This window comes from Phodopus roborovskii, unplaced genomic scaffold (assembly GCF_943737965.1).
Source record: "Phodopus roborovskii unplaced genomic scaffold, PHOROB, whole genome shotgun sequence".
Classification (NCBI taxonomy): domain Eukaryota; kingdom Metazoa; phylum Chordata; class Mammalia; order Rodentia; family Cricetidae; genus Phodopus; species Phodopus roborovskii.
In genome coordinates this window covers 11,992,912-12,011,071 of record NW_026126517.1, presented here as the reverse complement: position 1 = coordinate 12,011,071, position 18,160 = coordinate 11,992,912, and positions in this window count along the sequence as shown.

Genomic DNA, 18,160 nt, shown 5'->3' with positions numbered 1-18,160 from the left:
ATTCCTCAGTTCATACAATCATCAATTTTCAAAACCACAGCCCATCCTACCCTGCCAGATTTTGTCTGACCCCAAACAATTTAGGGACCTACACTGGTCAATTGCATGGCATTTTGTATCTCCCCTTCTACCCCCTACCCCCCCCCAAAAAAAAACCCATGAAAATAAAATCCCTCATTTTGAAAAATTTGCTCAAACAACCTCACAGCAATTTTTCAGCCCTGTTAGCCCATAGAATGCTTACAAATCCCTTCTGACACTAGACAAGGTCATTAATGATAAGAAGCTACACAAAGGAATTCAGTACTAAAACTCTGGAATTTGACCCAATTTTTAACACTGGGCAGCTTGGTTTCATTTAAGTTCAGCCTTATGTTTTTCTGATTATCTTTCAGCTAGCCTGATATGAGAATGGTTCTTTTGTTTAGCCCGACAAATGGAAGAGTGTAGCTTTATTCCAGAAAACAAAGAAGAAAGCCACTGTCTATACACATCTAGAGATTCCTATCCCCACACTAGGGACCCCTGTACACCACATTAGCACTCAGAACAGAAGTTCTGAGTAGACATAGATGCAGGTCTCAGATGTCTCCTTTGCCTTTCCCCATGTAGAACAGTTCTAAAATGTGCCCTGGGGCATCTCCACCTGAAGACCTCTGTTTATATTTTCTACATTTTGCATTCCCAAGAAGCTGGGTGCTCTATTCACACCTTCCTATTCATAACTCAGATTTATATTAACATAGATTCTTTCTTTTTTTCCTTTGCTCAGGACTTCCTATATTTCCAAATCAGCAGCTGTCCACATCTGGCATAAACAAAACTTTTTAAATTTGTCACTTCTTAGTTTTCTAGAAGATGACAGATTCTGCCAATACTGGCAATTCCCCTAATTCTTCTCTATCATTGCTTCAGAAGAGCAAAGCTTAGGGAAATACTGACAAATCATGTTGGCTGACCCTACGTCAGCAAGAATATCTACTCCATGAATTGATGTCAATCCAACCCATCTCCATAATGCTCCGGTCTGATTTCATATCACAAAGATATAAGTACTTTTTGGTCCTTAGCTTCTTTGCTTCAGTGTTAACATCTGTCCTTGATTTGTCACCTTGTGTCCATGGTAGCTTTCAATCTCTACAGAGAGGTGAGGCAAAAGGCATGGGTGAGGTCAAAGAGCAGGAGCCAAAGGGGGGTGAGGTGAAGGGGGGGTGAGCTGAAGAGGGGGGGTGAAGTGAAGGGGGACTAGCTGAAGAGGGGGTTGAGCCAAATGAGTGTGAGATAAAGGGGGTTGAACTGAAGGGTAGGCAGTTATTAAGAGTTCTCCAGCTGATTTTTTTTCCACTGGCTTCCCACTGTCTGGGAATTTTCTATTTTTTGAGATACCTTGCTACCAAGAGAGTTAAGCCAAACACTCAGTCTGTGATTCAGCCCTTTCACAGCATGTTTGGTGACATTATGACTATTTGAGACACTGCACACTCATTCTTCTATTCTTCACACAAGTACTAAACTGTTGCTTAGATCTTGGCCCAAGTCCAACCACTGAGAGATAAAGAAGTTACTTGAGAGATATGTGAGTCAACATCTAATAGAAGATGATAGCATAATTTCTCAGCATGTAAGTCATCCCTTTCCCGAAAGATATGATTATGTTAATAATCTCTGGCAAGTGAGATAAGTTCTAATGTTCAGCTTACTTGGAGACAAAAATACTAGATATAGCTACATTAAAGTTATATTATTTTTAGAGAGCAATGCCCTTGAGATTTTAATGAAATTTTTGTCTGTGGAATGCTACAGTCATTCCAGTGAATTTCCTTAATCTTTTATTTTCATTGAGTTCCCTTTATACCATCATTTGGTCCCTCTATGGCCATAACCCAATGACTTACTATCATTTAAAAACAAGTTATTATCTGGTATCTGTCTAATCTACAATACCCTCTGCTGTCCTTCAGCTCTTGGTCATATTTTTGTCAGTGACATAAAATGTCCTGCCTGATTGAATCAGGGAAAGAATAAGGGAGAGCAAGAAAAGAGATACCATAATAGAGGGAGCCATTATAGATTTTAAGAGAAATCTAGAACTAGGGAAATGTCCAGAGATCTACAAGATCTCAACTAACAATCTAAGCAATAATGGAGAGGCTACCTTGAATGCCATCCTAGCACCTTCATCTAGTAGCTGATGGAAGCAGAAGCAGACACCCACAGCTAAACACTGAGCCGACCTCTTGGAATCCAGTTACAGAGGGGGAGGGCTGATGAGCAAAGAGATTAAGACCAGCCTGGAAAACCCCACAGAAATCAGCTGATCTGAACAAGGGGAGCTCATGCATCCCAGTCTGATAGCTGGGAAACCAGCATAGGACCCACCCAGACCCTCTGAATGTGGGTGTTAGTTAGGAGGACTGGGCAGTCTATGGGACCTCTGACAGTGGATCAGTATTTATCCCTATTATACAAGTGGACTTTGGGAGCCCATTCCACATAGAGGGATACTCCACCCTAGAAACATGGGGGAGGGCTTAGGCCCTACTCCAAATGATGTGACAGACTTTGAAGATTCTCCATGAAAGGCCTCACCCTCCCTGGGGAGCAGAAAGGGAATGGCATGGGGTTTGGTAGGGGGAACAGAGGAGGACAGGAGGGTGTAGGAACTAGGATTGATATGGAAAACAAGCTTGTTTCTAATTTAAATAATATATATCCTTCCTTCCCTACCATAATCCCAAACAATAATCATACACAATCTTGCTTTCACCTGGAGGGCTCTACATCCTCCCGAAAATTTAAGATATTTTTACTCAATAAGATTCCTTATTTCCTCAAAGAAGTCCCCTGTGACCATAGACTAATCCACAGGTTAGTGAACATCTGTAGCCTTGTCTCCCTCTACCCATCTAACTAATTCTTAATAGATGTGCTCTATCCTTTCCAGAGAATTATTCATCCACTCTTAACATCATGCCTTGTTCAGGTGGGACTCTTTGTGAGACAGGCCTAAGCCAAACAGTAATTGGCATGGAGATCATTTCATGACCCAATTGTGACTTTTCTGAGGATAATAGAATGATAATTCATTCTTTTCTATCCAGATTAGAGCTGAGACATAAGATGTGCAGTTACCAATCCCCTTGGAGCTTTCTGTAAGTAGTGAAGACCCCATAGCACACAACAATGAAGAGGAGAAAGAGAAACCATAGTCAGAGAAAAGTGGGGCTCACTGCTACTGCCTAATGTGCCCAAAGACATCAACTTGTAATAGTGTAAGCAAGCAAAGTTCACCTATTTTTAACTTAATTTGGTTCAGCTTAGATTTCCTTCCAGTGCACACTCTGAGTTGAGGATCAGTTTCTTCTTGCATTGGGCAGTCATCCTGGAATATGCATTTGTTCAGTTCATATCTTGCACTATAGAATGAGTGCTTGCTTCCCCCGTCTCTAGAATGCTGTAAGTATATTGTAAAGTGTCAGCAAATACTTCTTAGTGAAAGCAAGATGAAGGGTGGGGCACTCTGAGGTTCCAACAGTCATCAAGAGTTTCCATTCCAAGACCCTGGTCAAATATATGAGTCTGGTTCTGCAACTCATGTTGGATGTTATACACTAGAAGAAAGCTTTGCATTAGGGATATTCCAGTTTTAGCTAAACCCCCTCCTCCCCTAGGAGAGTAACATCTGTGTCAGACTTGGCTGCATGTATCGTCATGTAGGTCAGTGAACTCTTCCTTGCATCACCTGTAGTATGCATGACTCCTAAGTCATCTGTGCTTTAGTGAGTCAGGAATCACTCATGGAATAAAGACTCTTGTATCACCTTCACACTTAAGCCACAGTTTCACTGAAAATCATGGAGAAATTTAATCTTCCTCTTCCGTGTGTTTACCCAACTCAGTTGATTTAAAGCCAAGGAAAGGGAAAACCATGAGTGCTATTTAGTTTCTCCTCTGAAATCAGTTTTTTCAAGGCTTGAAGCTAGAAGACTTTTAGACATAAAAGAATTTAAATTAGGAAAACTAAATGCAACCTGTAGCTGATGAATCTCAGTGGGGCCTCAGTTGCATGCTTCCGGATGTAAAATTCAGCAACTGTAACTATTGTGGGATTTGCCCTTATACTAGGGGACTGTATGGTTGGTTTTTAACTAGCTCAGCCAGAAAAAGCAGATGAAACCTGCAGGCTTTAGAAGAAAACCATGCAGAATTGTGGCCTTTGTGGGCCACCATAGTATATGGCAGCTTTGTTTGAAGGTGAGTAGCTTTTCTTAACACTCATAAACCTCAGCACAAGGACAGATAAACGGGGATATAGGGTGGCTTGGTATACATTAACTTGGTGTTCATTCTGAGAAGGATTTGGTCAAAGGGGAAGCAATTCTGAACATTGTGCTGTATGCACTGTGGCTCAGAGAGAAGAGCAGAAGTGCTAGTGGAGAGGGGATGTGCAGAGCAGTTGCTCAGTGTTTCAGCTAAATTCCTAAATGGAGAAAGTCTATGCAGACTTTAAACTTCTAATGCCCTTACTGTCTTGTGTGCCACAGAGCTCTAACATGTGAGGCACCTGCTTTCAGTCTGTAAGCCAGGAACAATCCTATTTCAAACATACATAATTTTGTTCATTGCTGCTATTGTTTTGAATGACTTTTAGATTCAAGAGAAGGAAATGTGGATGGAATGACTTTGAATTAATGTGCCTAATCTACAGATTCTTGTAGCTGGCTTTCTTTGGGGCCACAAACTAGCTCTCAAATTGTGACACAGAGACTTATTACTAGTTGTGAATGCTTGGCAGATGTCTGGCTTTTTGCTCTTGGCTTTTCCCTCTTTCTCCCTCGTTCTTTCTTCCTTCTACTTCTTTCTCATCCCTCAAGCCTAGATTGCCCCTCCTACTCATTCTCTCTGTTGCCTGCCCTGCCTATCCCTTTCCTGATTATCTATTAGCCATTCAGCTTTTTATTAGAACAATCAGGTGCCTTAGGCAGGCAAAGTGAAACAAATGCAATTAAATAAATGTGGCACAAATCAATGTAGCACGCCTTTATATTATTAACAAAGTCAGCAAGAACAAATATAACACACCTTCACATTGTAAAGCAGTATTCCAAAGCATACACAAACATAGCACATCTTTACATCGTAAAAATAATATTCTACAACAGATCCTAGAAGCACCAAGGCACCTTAGTTACTGATGTAGTTTTGAAAATAATTTTAGACTTTGGAGTCCTAAGCTATCCTCTTCTCCCCATCCCCCAAAATAATAGCATTTTAAGAAATAGGGAAAAAGAAAAAGAATATTTCATGGATATTTTTTATTTCACAGATGAAACATATACAAAATTAGTGTTAGCCAAGATGCTAGAAGAGAACATTAAATATTTATGTCAAAAATTCTTGCTGGCAACTAATGAATGCTGAGAATATGTTGTCAGCTCTGAAAACATATGTATAAGTAATACACAGACTAAGCAGGTTACGTTTAGGAATATGTATGTGTATACAAACATGTATATCGTAACAATTAAAGAAGAAGAGTATGGATATGAAAGAGAACAAGAAGAGGTATATGGGAGATTTGGGAGGGAAGAAAGGAAAAGGAGAAATGTTGTAATTCTATTATAATCTCAAAAAAAAAAAAAAAAAAGAAGAAGTTTGTGCTCTAGGAATAAAGCCTATTGTGAGGTCCAAGAGGATACTGGTAGGGTAGTCTACAGAGAAGGGAAACATGAAGTGTTTGGATCAAATAAACAGGAGAGAGCAATGAAGTACTTCTTAATTTTTATAAAGAGAAAAATAGTCAAAAGTGTGGGTGACATTTCCTGTCTCTATCACAGGAGAGTATTGTTCCAGAGACTCTCCCAGGAAGTCTTTTTGGACAATTTGGCTTTCCTTTTACAATTTCTTTAGCATTTAGACATCAAGCTGGGTTGCATATTATGATTCCATTTTTTTTAAAAAAAAAAAAAAAAAAAAAGATAATCCCAAAGGCAACAGCTTTGTTGTGCTGTAGACCATTGGCCATTTGTTATCTGTTGTAATTGTTTTTTAATGCCTCAAGCACATCTGGTTCTTAAACGTGCCCCCACTTTGAGTTTGTCTCAACATGTGATATGTTCCTTCAGTAATGAAATAACATAGATTCAAGAAGTCACTCTTGCATGTGTGAATGAGAACCGTGTTGAAGTTTTGAAAGTTATTCTGTCATAATTTGGGGGTTTTCAGTGAGGTGTTGTATAGACCTGCCTGCCTTCCAGATTAAACCTGGCCTCCTGAAACTGCATCTAATTAATCCAATTGTTTAATCCCAGGAATGTGTTTTCTGGGTTTCCAGAATGATTCACAAATGACACATACAACTTCTACGACTTCACCTGTGCTGACTTTTCTTTCCAAGTTTGTATTTTCCCTTCATTTTCTCCAGCTTTGATTGTAGGGGTGTTCTATGTATGGGGAACCGGCATTGTTATCCAATCATGTGTTGACCTCTAAGGTGAAAGGGCAATGGAAAACCTGATCTGTTCATTTTTCCTTAACCCTTATCCACTTGTGACCTCTAATAAGTTAAGTGTATGATTTTGTTTTGTTTTTTGCAGGGAAGATCAAGCCTATGAGATGTGGGTGTAGTGAGTAGCTGTGAACTTGTATATAGGCTAAAATTCTAGAACTGAAGCCATGGGCTCCTCTGTATAAGCAAGAAAAGCTTTTATTTTTCATCTCTGGTGATGTATTTTTAAAATTAGGTAAGAAAATGTGATGTGTATTTAATGGAATACTATATAGTCATAAAATCCATGAAACTGGCATTTACAGCAACACAGATGAACTGGACATTATGGTAGACATAAAGGCCAGAGATAAAGATAAACACATGTCCTCGCTTATGTGTGAAAGTTTAATATGTGGTCTCCAAGGGAGAAATATAATAATGGTAACCCAATCTTCAAAGGGAGAGATAAACAGTGGAGCTTTGCTAGAACAGGGGTACAAAAGGGTATGAGAAATAATTTCTATCCATTTACACCATAAAATAACTATGGTGGTAAATAATAACCAATTATTTACAACAGCTCACAGAGAGGAGGTTTGAATATTCACAATGCAATGATAGATGTCTGAGCTCATTGATCTCACTGTTAATACATATTTCATCATACTTTATAAATTGTATATTTCATACATATATAAAACAGATGGAGTCTTTTAAAATAAAAATTCCTTTTCCTCATTGGTTTACATAAATAGAATATTTCACAGAATTTAGAGTATTTTACTAGAATATTAGAAGACTAGAGCTAATACTTGAAATATATTTATACATGAATAAAGAGTCCTATTAATCAAAACTTCCAGCTTGAAAGAATTTTTATATTAATGTTCTAGTGTATATAATTAAAGTGAATCTTTAAGTAGGTCAATTTAGTCATGTTGCATGAAGATAACCTATAAAATCCCCCTTATTTTAATACTACCAAGAATAGTTTGAAGATAGATCTTATTTCATAAGATCTTAGAATGTCTTGAATTTACTCTAGTAGCTCACTTATCAAATTGTCTAATATTACTCCCATGAAATGACTAAGTTTTTAAATGTGGGCTTGATTAAGTATAAATTTAACAAAGTTTTAATGTATTTATAATGTTTCAGGTTTTTAAAACTGCCAAAATCCATACTTGACATGAATTTGCCCAGAGAGTGAATCTAATTAATTAATTACTCAATTAAATAATGTGGCTATATAATACTAGAACAATGATCACAATACCTAGCAGTGTGTGTATGTGTGTGTAAACTTTTTTTCATATTTTACATGTCCTGAAATAATAATACTTCCAAGTCAGGTAAAAGAACATGTTTGTTCTTTCCACTTTAGAATGGTAGAGAGAGTTTGTACTAACTAGTTTTACCTCAACTTTACCTCAAGCTGGACTCATGAGAGAAGAGGGAACCTCAACTAAGGAAACACCCCTACCAAAATGGCCTGTGGGCAAACCTGTGGTGCATTTTCTTGATTGGTGGTTGATATGGGAGGGCCCAGCCCATTATGATTTCAGCCACCGGTGGGCTGGAGGTCCTGGGTTCTAAAAGCAGGAAGGCTAAGCAAGCCACGAAACAAGCCAGTAAGCAGCACAGCCCCCCATGGCCTCTGTGTTAGTTTATATTTCCAGGTTCCCTCCCTTCTTAAATATCTGCAATAACTTTCCTCACTGATTGTCTGTTACTTGGAAATACAAGTTGAAATAAAGCCTTCTTCTCCATGTTGCTTTGGTCACAGTGTTTTATCACAGCAACAGAAACTCTAACTGAAACAGTGTTGTATGTAATTATAGCAGGTAGTGGTGTGTGTGTGTGTGTGTGTGTGTGTGTGTGTGTGTGTGTACGGGCACATGTGCATGCTTGTGATGTCCTTGCAAGTCTATTAAAATGCTTATGCATGGGCAATTATCAATTAGTTCCCAGTTTGTCCTATGAATGTCAAAGTTGATTAATTTAATTGCTAATTATACTTGCTATGGATGAGTAATACTATACTGGCACACATAGTGACTAGTTTCTGAAACATACTGTGTTTATTTCAATGTTTTACCATCCGTCTGAATAATAGGCTGTCAAGGTATTTAAATGTGTAAGAGTTCTCCAAAGAATCAACAGGATAAAGTATGTATATGTAGATATTTGTTTTAGGCTTTTATTCATAATACAAACCTTAGAATGGACTGAGTAGATAACTCAGTGTGTAGCAGTGCTTGCTGTGCAAGCATGAGGACCTGAGATCAAATCCCCCAAACCCACTTAAAAGTCCAGATGCATAGTGTGAGCATCAGCAATCTCAGCTCTCCTGTGGAGAGATGGAAGATGGGAGACAAAAGCATCCCTGGAAGCTGGAAGGCCAGCCAGCTGTCCTGGGCATCAGATAGAGAAGGAAGAGCTGGCAGTGCTATGCATCAGATAGAGAAGAAAGAATCCTCTCTCAAACATGATGTAAGTAAAGACCAAATTTGCCCTCCAAGTTCCACACACAGGCCATGGTATACAATATGTGTGCCCACATTCATGTGCATGAATACACACACACACTCACAGAGAGAGAGACACAGAGAGAGAGAGAGAGAGAGAGAGAGAGAGAGAGAGAGAGAAAACCAAACTCCAGGAGAATAGTTTTGCCCTAAGCTAAGTTCTCTGGCTTTTCCAGAATATAACAGAGGATAGTGAAAGCAAACCTTAGATGTATAATAGGAATTGATAAACTGACAAAGTTGTAATGGGTTCTAAAATGTTAGTTTTATGAGTCTTGTTTTAAAATATTATTATAAATTTTGATCTAACAAAACTATAATTTTTTTAAAACTTTAATGAAATTTGCCACTTTGCTAGGTATGTCCATAAAATATTTGGTAAAGGTTGAATGGAATGTATCAAATTTTGTATCACAGAAAAGCTAGAATTTGGTTTTACCATTAAATTGTGATTGATCTTGAAGAACTTAGTTGCTTCTTAGCAGTGGTTAGCCAATGTTTGTTTGTTTTTAACCAAGAAATCTACTCCGAGAGAAGAAACAAAATAGCACTTCCAATTGTTCCTTCATCTATGTTTATTAAAAACTTTACCATTATAGTCAAGCCTGAGGAGGCAGAGGACACAGATGGCTCCCCCACAATTCATTGTTTGGAGGTGTAGGGGCCCAGTCAACCAGGATCCACATGGTGCTTACTAGACCTGAGCTGGCAGTCGGGCACCATCATACCTAATGCGATGGTGGTGGTTATGCCTGGTACACAAGGGCAGAAAAGCAGCAGCTCTGTACCATGTCTTGTGGCTGGGGTGACTCAACCAAGGGAGCCTGTGTTGATGTCTGTGGCTCCTGCCACCACTGGGGGTTGTGCAGACGCCTCTAGTCTGGCTGCCACCTGGGAACATATTAGTCTCTGAGGGCAATGTTGGTCAGGGGCCATTCATATCTGGGTGGCCTGTATTGCCACCTGGGACCATGGTGACATCCAAGCACAGGCTGCTCCCTAACCATGTCTGGGCCCATGGTACTGCCATAGCCAGGATCTGTGTTGATGTCCCTGGACCACATTGCCAAAAAAAGGCCACATGGATGCTCAGGGTCTAGGCTGCAACCTATGACCATGTTGGTGACTCATGGCTGTGCTGCCACCAGAGCCAAGCCAATTTGAATGGCCAGCACTGTCACCTGGGGCCATGGTATCATCTGGACCAGAGCTGCTGCCAAGGACCATGTCTGGGCCCACAGCTCTACTGGAACTAGGGTCTATGTCCATAGCTCCTGATACCAACAAAAGCTACACCAGTGCCAGGGGTCTGGGGTGCCACCTAGAGCCAAATTGGTGTCCAAAGGCCATACTGCAATGGAAGTCATGCCATTCCAGGTGGCCTATATTACCACCTAGGACCATGGTAACATCTGAGTCTGGGATGCTACCTAGGACACAATCAATGGCCATGAGGAAAAATTGGCAGGATGACCAGCCCAGCTACCACCCAGACATAGAAACAAGACTATGAGTTAGCCCAACCCAACATCCACCTCATCTATGAACTATTAGAACAAGTGAAGTAGATTAACCTACAGATACAAAACAGCAGAATTTCTACAACACAAGACAACAAGATAGCTAAGAGGAGCCCCAGTCAGGGCCCATTACCAGTTGTATAGCAGAAGTCAGAGGCCTTGAAGCAGACCAATGACTTGTAGCAATGATCACTTACAAGTAAAGATGAATGGACCGAAGGGTACTGTGTGACTCAATGGGCCACATTACAGCTTCAATAATAAGTGTCCTTTTGTGTTTGCTTGTTTGTTTAGTTTACTTTGGGGGTTTTCTTTTAAATTTTGTTTTGTTTGGTGGAGGTCGCAAAAGGCAGAGGGCAGATGCAAAGAGATCGGGAGAAAAGTGGGATTGGAATACATGATATGAAATCCATAAATAATCAATAGAAGTTATTTAAGATGGTGCCATTATGCTGAATGATAAACAGCCAGGTTAAAAAGAAACAGAGTGTGTATGCAGGGAACACTTTGCATCCCACAATTTTCCATGTGATCCTGGAGGCTACAATCACTGCTATGCAGGCTAGGCAGGCAATCTGGAGAGCTGGGATGAACTCAGTCTTTGGTTCAGAGTTTCACTGAGTGGATGTGACCTTAGCTCATTGTTGTGAACAATGTAATTTGTGCAAAAAGTCCTCATCCAAAAATAACCTACAAAAATCTCCAGGATTAAGCTTGACCAAATATCTAGTCACCATGAGCCAGACAAGTAGACCTATATATTCAGCCACTTATTGTTGTTTTTCAGGCAATTATGGACTTATTTTATTCTGACGACGGTTTTGAATTTGTTTTCTGATACCAAACCCCAAATTTGAGAGGGATAAATACTATACCAAAACTATCTGAGATTTCCCAAAAAAACTATTCAATTTCCCAGACTTTTCTTTCATGTTACAAATTTTTTTAAAAATACTAGAAGTTAATGGTGTGCTTGTTATGGTCTATGCTTCATTAGTCAATGGAATTTCCAGAGTTGAATGTGAGGAACTGTAAGGTAAAATGGTAACATACATAGGGGAGATAATGTTAAAATAAGTCTTGAAGTTGGACGTGGTGGTGTACACCTATAACCCCAGTGCTGGAGAAGCTGAGACAGGAGGACCAGGAGCTTGAAGCCAGTCTGGCACACACAGCTGGAGGCTATCTCAAAACTAACCAATAAATACACATTCAGAGACTGGTCCTTTTATGGTCAAGACATTTCTAGAGATATCCAGTATCTTAACTCTCAGCAGTACATTCATGCCTCAGCAGAAATTCCAAGCAAACTCTCAGAAAGTTGTTATGTATTATCCCCAACAGAGAATTTTATCTACTCTGTTTGATATCATTGATAACCTTAATAAATTAGTCACACAATCTACAGCTAGTTCAATCTTGTCTACAAATATTTTCCTATTCCCAGTAATGCTTACTAGAAAGCTGGGAGCCCTTCTTGTCTTTAACAAAGGTCTGTCTCAGAGTTTCAGGCAAGGACTGAAGCAGCACTTTTAACTGTTGATGTGTCAAGGAGTCCAAATACTGGCTGGCTTCAGAACATAGTACTCACAAAATTTAGTTAGTTGTGAGCCTACCATTCAGCTGGGTGGGGATTTCCAGGAACTGCCATAGTTCCAGAACAGGTTATTTCATGGGCACAAACTTTAAGCAACAGTACAAGAAGTGATTACGCCAACAGAATGAACTGACTATTTCATGTACAGTTTAACTTTTAATATTCAATATCTTGCTGGACATAAAAGAAAGACCTTTTTCCCTTTGTGGTATATCTCAAAGTTTAAATTTAGTTAACAATGTTTTTACAAACTGAAACTGAACAAATAAATGGTAGGAGAATGGCAGCGACCATTCAGAAATAGCTCTCAGACTTTGCAGGCTACATGTCTCTGTTGCAGCTTGGTCAGCTCTAGTAAATGAACACTCAGATTGAGAATCTCCAAGTTCTAAAGATCAAAATCTAAAATTTTTGAGATCCAAAATTGGGGGGTGGCTCTGACATGACACCATAAATAGAGAATTGCACAACTTTTAAATGTTGTTAAATGCACTGTTATTCTAAATATTATGTAAAATCATCTTAAAATAAGTACATATGGCATGTATGGAACATGAATAATTTTGTGTTTAGATTTTGGCCCATCCCCAAGACATTTTATTAAGCAAAATCTAAGTCTGAAGAGTATGAGATCTGAAATACTTTCAAGTATTTTAGATGACAGATACCAAGCTTGTGGCCATGGAAATATACTGATGAATATATCAAAGTATGAAAGTAACTATAGATCATATGCCAGTGGAGGCCATGACTGTGTTTCAATAAAGTTTTACTTACAAAAAAAAGTGGCAAGTCTGATTTGACCTAGTTGGCCAGTTTGTCAACACCTGACCCAAAGCATCCTGAAGTTGCTCTATTTATTGCCTTGGTATCTTAATTATTGTAGAAGCAACTTTATTTCCAAGTCTAATTTATATCCAGCATCCACTTTTTAAGTAATTTTTAAAAGGGTCTTTCAATAGGTGAAGTATTTCTTCTTCCTGTCTAATTGGATGTTTTATCTCCAGCAAGCACCAGCCATCTTCCACCCAAACTAGAATTAATTAGCAGAGAAGCATAGGAGCCAGACAGGTGGGATCAAAATGTCAGTGTTATTACAGACAGAATCTTCTGTGAGGAGTGCAGCTGTTTGCAGCCAAGCAGGCTTGCTAATACTTCATTTTGAATTAGGCAGATTTGCTCATCCAGTCAAAGCACATCTGGACACAGTCTTCACCATGTGGAACTCTGTCTACAAAAGACAAAGTGCAACGTACAAGAATATGTGTGTTCTGTGGGACTGTCTCTGGAAAGGAGGAAGGAAAGGGCTGAATCATGGCTTGTTTCCCAAGTTATCAATAAGAGAAAAATGATCCTTCTTTCCCTTGGGAATTTTGGAATGGGCAACAGAGAGGCCAAGATTGTTTCTGTGTTCAAGATTTGTCCACAATGAAATAAAAACCAGGAAAAAATAGGAAAGGCTTTCCTTTGTAAGAAATTTGGTCTTACAACCTTCTCATCAAAAGGGTCAGTGACCCTCAAAAGCCCAATTCTGAAATCCCAACGTGCCATGAAGGATGCTTTATTGTACTGTCTGGGTCTAACCTGCTTCGCCCTCTCCCAACTCTAGCTCCCTGGCCAAGAGAGTCACCTCCTTATCTTTTCACCTGACATTACTTCTTCATAGAAGACACTCATTAGTTTTCTTGCTTAGTACATATTTAATCCATTTAGGTTTTGGCCCCATCCCTGGTGAAAAGTTCTCTGATCACTCTGGTTCTCAAGGTCCTTGTTTTTGAACTCCCAAGACATCTAAGGTCTGACCCCCTCACCAGGTAGCCAGGCATTTATGTTGCTAATTAGTTTTCACAATTATACTTTTTACACACACACACACACACACACAACACACAACACACACACACACATATATATATATTGGTGTATGTGTGTGTGAGGACCATTAGTATTTACTATTATTCTCAAAAAAAAAAAAAAAAAATCTGGCACAACTATTACCAATAACCTAAGTGATCAAGCATTTGCCCTTCCATTATTCTTCAAAATACGTTGTTAATTCCAAATGTACGGCAATAAGGATTTCTCATTAATACAGGCTATGTCCATCAGTGAAAATCAATAAAGGCTGGCTCCCTTCAGAATTACTTTCCTGGACACTTGGTGAAGTCGGCTTTTAGATGGGCTGTTCCCACCCTGTTAAAATGCAGCTATGCCAGCTTCCCCTTCATGATTTCTCTCAGCAGCCCTGACTTCCAGATTTCTCACTTGCAGAATCAGAACTGCAGTGCTCAGAGCCTCTGCTTCCTGTCCATCAGTCTCGGTTATAAGGTCAAGGGCATTCGGAAGTGTTACAACTCCTTTGTAGACAGCACAGATCACTTTATTTATGTGATTCCATAAAATGCTAATGTCAGTTACTCAGAACTATTTTTACTTTTCCCTTTACATCAGGAGTTCAGTGACACCATCCTTGCTAAAGAGCTTTGTGAATTTGAGAAGAATTTGACATTGTCACAGTATGAAGCTGGGTCTACTGTCATTTCTGTTATGGCCAAAAATGTTGAGTGCCCTATCTGTCATGTACAGGAGAGTCCCAGACAATGAGGCATTACCTCAGCAAGTGCTCATGCATGTTTGTTCAGACATTCCTGTGGGGAAATTTTTAATTATCTGAGCTCCGAATTTAATTCCATTTACATAAAAACACCTAGGACTGGATTTTTGTATGTTGTGCAGTTTTGTGTAGTTGGAATTTTCCAAGGATGACTGCTGGGTAAATCATGGGAATGGTGTAATTTGTCTTGCATGGAAATTTCAATACTGCATTAATCATTCTGAAAACTCATACTGTCCCTGGCAGTGCCATTTTAATACCCGTAGTGGCACACCCACTGGCTGCAGAATAGACACCTCAGCATTTCTCCTGAGAGGGATGTTCACGGAACTCCTTTCCTGTGGGTGGGTTGAAGTCACTCTTCCTCACTGCACTGGAAACACTCGGAACAATCGCAGTCACACTTGTCAATCTTTTGATTATATGCACCTACAAGTTTCAGTTCTGTGCCCATGTCCTATCCCAGCTTTGAAACTGAGCTAGAATTTTACTTTGTTCAACTTATACTTTAAGAATCCTGAGAGTCTCTTGGACAACCCTTACCAATAACTTTAAAGAGGGTTTTTTATGCCTGGTGTTGGAGTTTTGTTAGATGTTCTACGGCTCTTGCAGGGAGCATTATGAGCACAGGTGGGGGGAAATGTCATTTAAATTATAAGCTCACAAGCTCACTCCACACACAGCACTACAGGCAGCTAAGGAAGGCTGGGAGTGGGCAAAACAGTTTTCCCCAAGGAATAATATATCAATTGGTTGGCGGAAACCAAATTGTCAGCTCTAAAAACATACATTCAAGTGACCCATAGTTCTGTCAAGAAAAGGAAAAAACAAAAGTTGGAGCCATGAAGATGACAGGATCATAACTAACAAACTCATCAGGTGCTTCAAATGCACAGCCAAAGTCCCAACCCCGTCATAAGGCAGACACAACACCAGTGGAGGAAGCTGTTCTCCTAATGCCTGCATGAGAAGCGATAATGGAGATTGAGTTAGTGTGTTTGTGTATGAATGAAGACATGAGTGCTGTGAGTGAATAGATTCATGAATACAGGAGTGCATTAGGGAAAGAACAGGTAAAAATATGCCTCACATAAAGACTTGGGGTCTGTAGTGAGACCACCTTAAGTTGGAATGCCACCACTTACTTACTAGATGGGTCACTGACTACGTTATGTCATTTCGGTGAGCCTCAGCTCTTCATTTGCAAAGCAGAGCTAATAGCAACCCCTGTGCCACCATGTGCTAGAAGAACTGATGTGGTAACTTCCCTGAGCATTTAGTGTCAGGCTGGGCAACTGGAAGGCACTCAGTAAACATCAGATGCTGGCCTTATGGATAACAGGATCAAGTCCTGGGCACTGTACTATCTCCTGTACTATGAGTTATTCCTCCCCTTATTATCTCAGAAGCAAGCTCTGTTCTAATCCTAGCCCTGTTCTATGGCCAGAACTGTGCTCATGTGGTAGCGATTAAGCCACATCCCAAACTGGGACCAGATATCGTTCATTTTTTTTCCTCCTTGGCTTGCCATCGATCCTCCTCAGGTCTGCCTGATGCTGTCATCTGGCTTCAGCTCATCTGGGGGAGGACAGGGAGAGGCCAGACAGCCGTGAATCTTGCTGTCTGCTCGCACATGTTCACAGTCTAGGGAAAACTAAGCAGAGCTCTTGTAGGGTTGAAGAATGTATAGCTCAGTAGCAGAGCCTGGTGTACTTACGCTGTCCCTCTGCAGACAGTAAAGCCTGGGCTTTTCTGGCAGAATTCTGTGAAAGTTCTAATTGAAAACACAAAGAAAAAGGAAGGTGTTGCATCCAGGGTCAGGGTTGTGTATGTCCCTCTGGAAAGCAAGCAAAAGTGCAGTTCTCAAGAGAAAAATGACCTTGTGCCGTGATTGGTGGTGGAGGCATATTGGCTAATTGAATTACATATTTAAAGAATGCCTGTAAAGAAGACAAAATAGTAACATGCCTGGGTGGTGGTAGGGCTTGTCCTTGAGTGGTGAAGTGAGAAAGTCATGTATGTCAGGAGGCCCTTCCATATTCACTCAGGGAACTGCTTGTTGTAACACTACACTTCAGTTCCAAAGAACCAATCCCAACTTACTCCACTAAACATCACATGCTGCAGGTCCCCAACAACTTCATGAACTTGCCCTCTTGCATTTTTTCTGTTAATTCTCACCTATTAATATTTCCCATGCTTTTGCCTCCAGGCATTCTTCCTGTGATATAAGAGACGAGTTGAATCTTAAGAAAATCACTTAGCAGGGCAGCCTTAGCCATGGACTCAGCTAAGTTCATCATCTGTAAAAGGAAGGAGAGAGGACAGTAGTGCCCTCTTTGTGCTGCATTAAAAAACTGAAAATGGGTGCCTAAAATGTCAGGGAGTGGTGAACCCTATCTGTAAGACCAATAATACTTTGAGAGTCTGATATTCATGATGAGTACTCAGTAAGCTGCTGGTAGCATATACAGCGTGGATACATTGGCCAAAGGAAAATTCATGACCAGGACAGGTAGGGGTAATACTACTTAGGGAGGTATGCTCTCTAAATTTTGTTTGTTTCTAGAGCTGTTCACCTAATATTTTTGGATCATAGGTTACTGAAAAGCTGGAAAATAGACCATTGAATAGAAGGGACTCTTGACTGTCTAGCACAGATGTTTTGTAAAAATTAAGTGAAATACTACATTCCAAGTACTTAGCACACTTCTAAATGTTAGGGCTATCTGAAAACCTGTTCTGATTCTAGTGTGTTCAGTCACCATGCACTTGATGGTAACTGAAATCCTTGAACTCTGGGTTTTGCCTGATGAGAAGTAAAAAAAAAAAAAAAAAAAAAAAAAAATGAAAGGAAAATCAAGCTACCTTATAGAACAGACCCTGCTGGTCTTGTTGAATTTGCCATGGTGTAATTAGCATGTAGTCAGGCCTCTGACTGAACTGCTGATGGTTATAAGCAGAGTTCAGAAGCCAAGGGCCAGCCTGCTCTTCTCTCTTACTTGCAGCTGTGTGACTTGGGGCAGGACCCCCTCTGAGGGCTTCCCATCTGTCACAGGGTAGCAGCACAGACCATGCACAGCTGGCATGCAGATAGATAGCAACCCACAAATCACACAACACATGCCCAAGAACAACCATGGGTTCCACACCCCACTCTTCCCTGGAGCCAATTAGATGCGACCTCTTGCCATTCTGTGTAAGGCAGGCGGTCTTCTTCACTCCTCAGACAAGCACAGCTGCTTTCTCTGGCCTCCATGCCCACTCTCCTCCATCTTCATCATATGCTGGAACTGCACAGGTGCTTTCAGTATTTTGCCTGTCCTCAGAACTGATACCCCAGCAGGACAGCTGGGTGGGTCGGTCAAGGGTGCTCTCTGTTCATACCTGGCACATACCTCAGAGACTTAG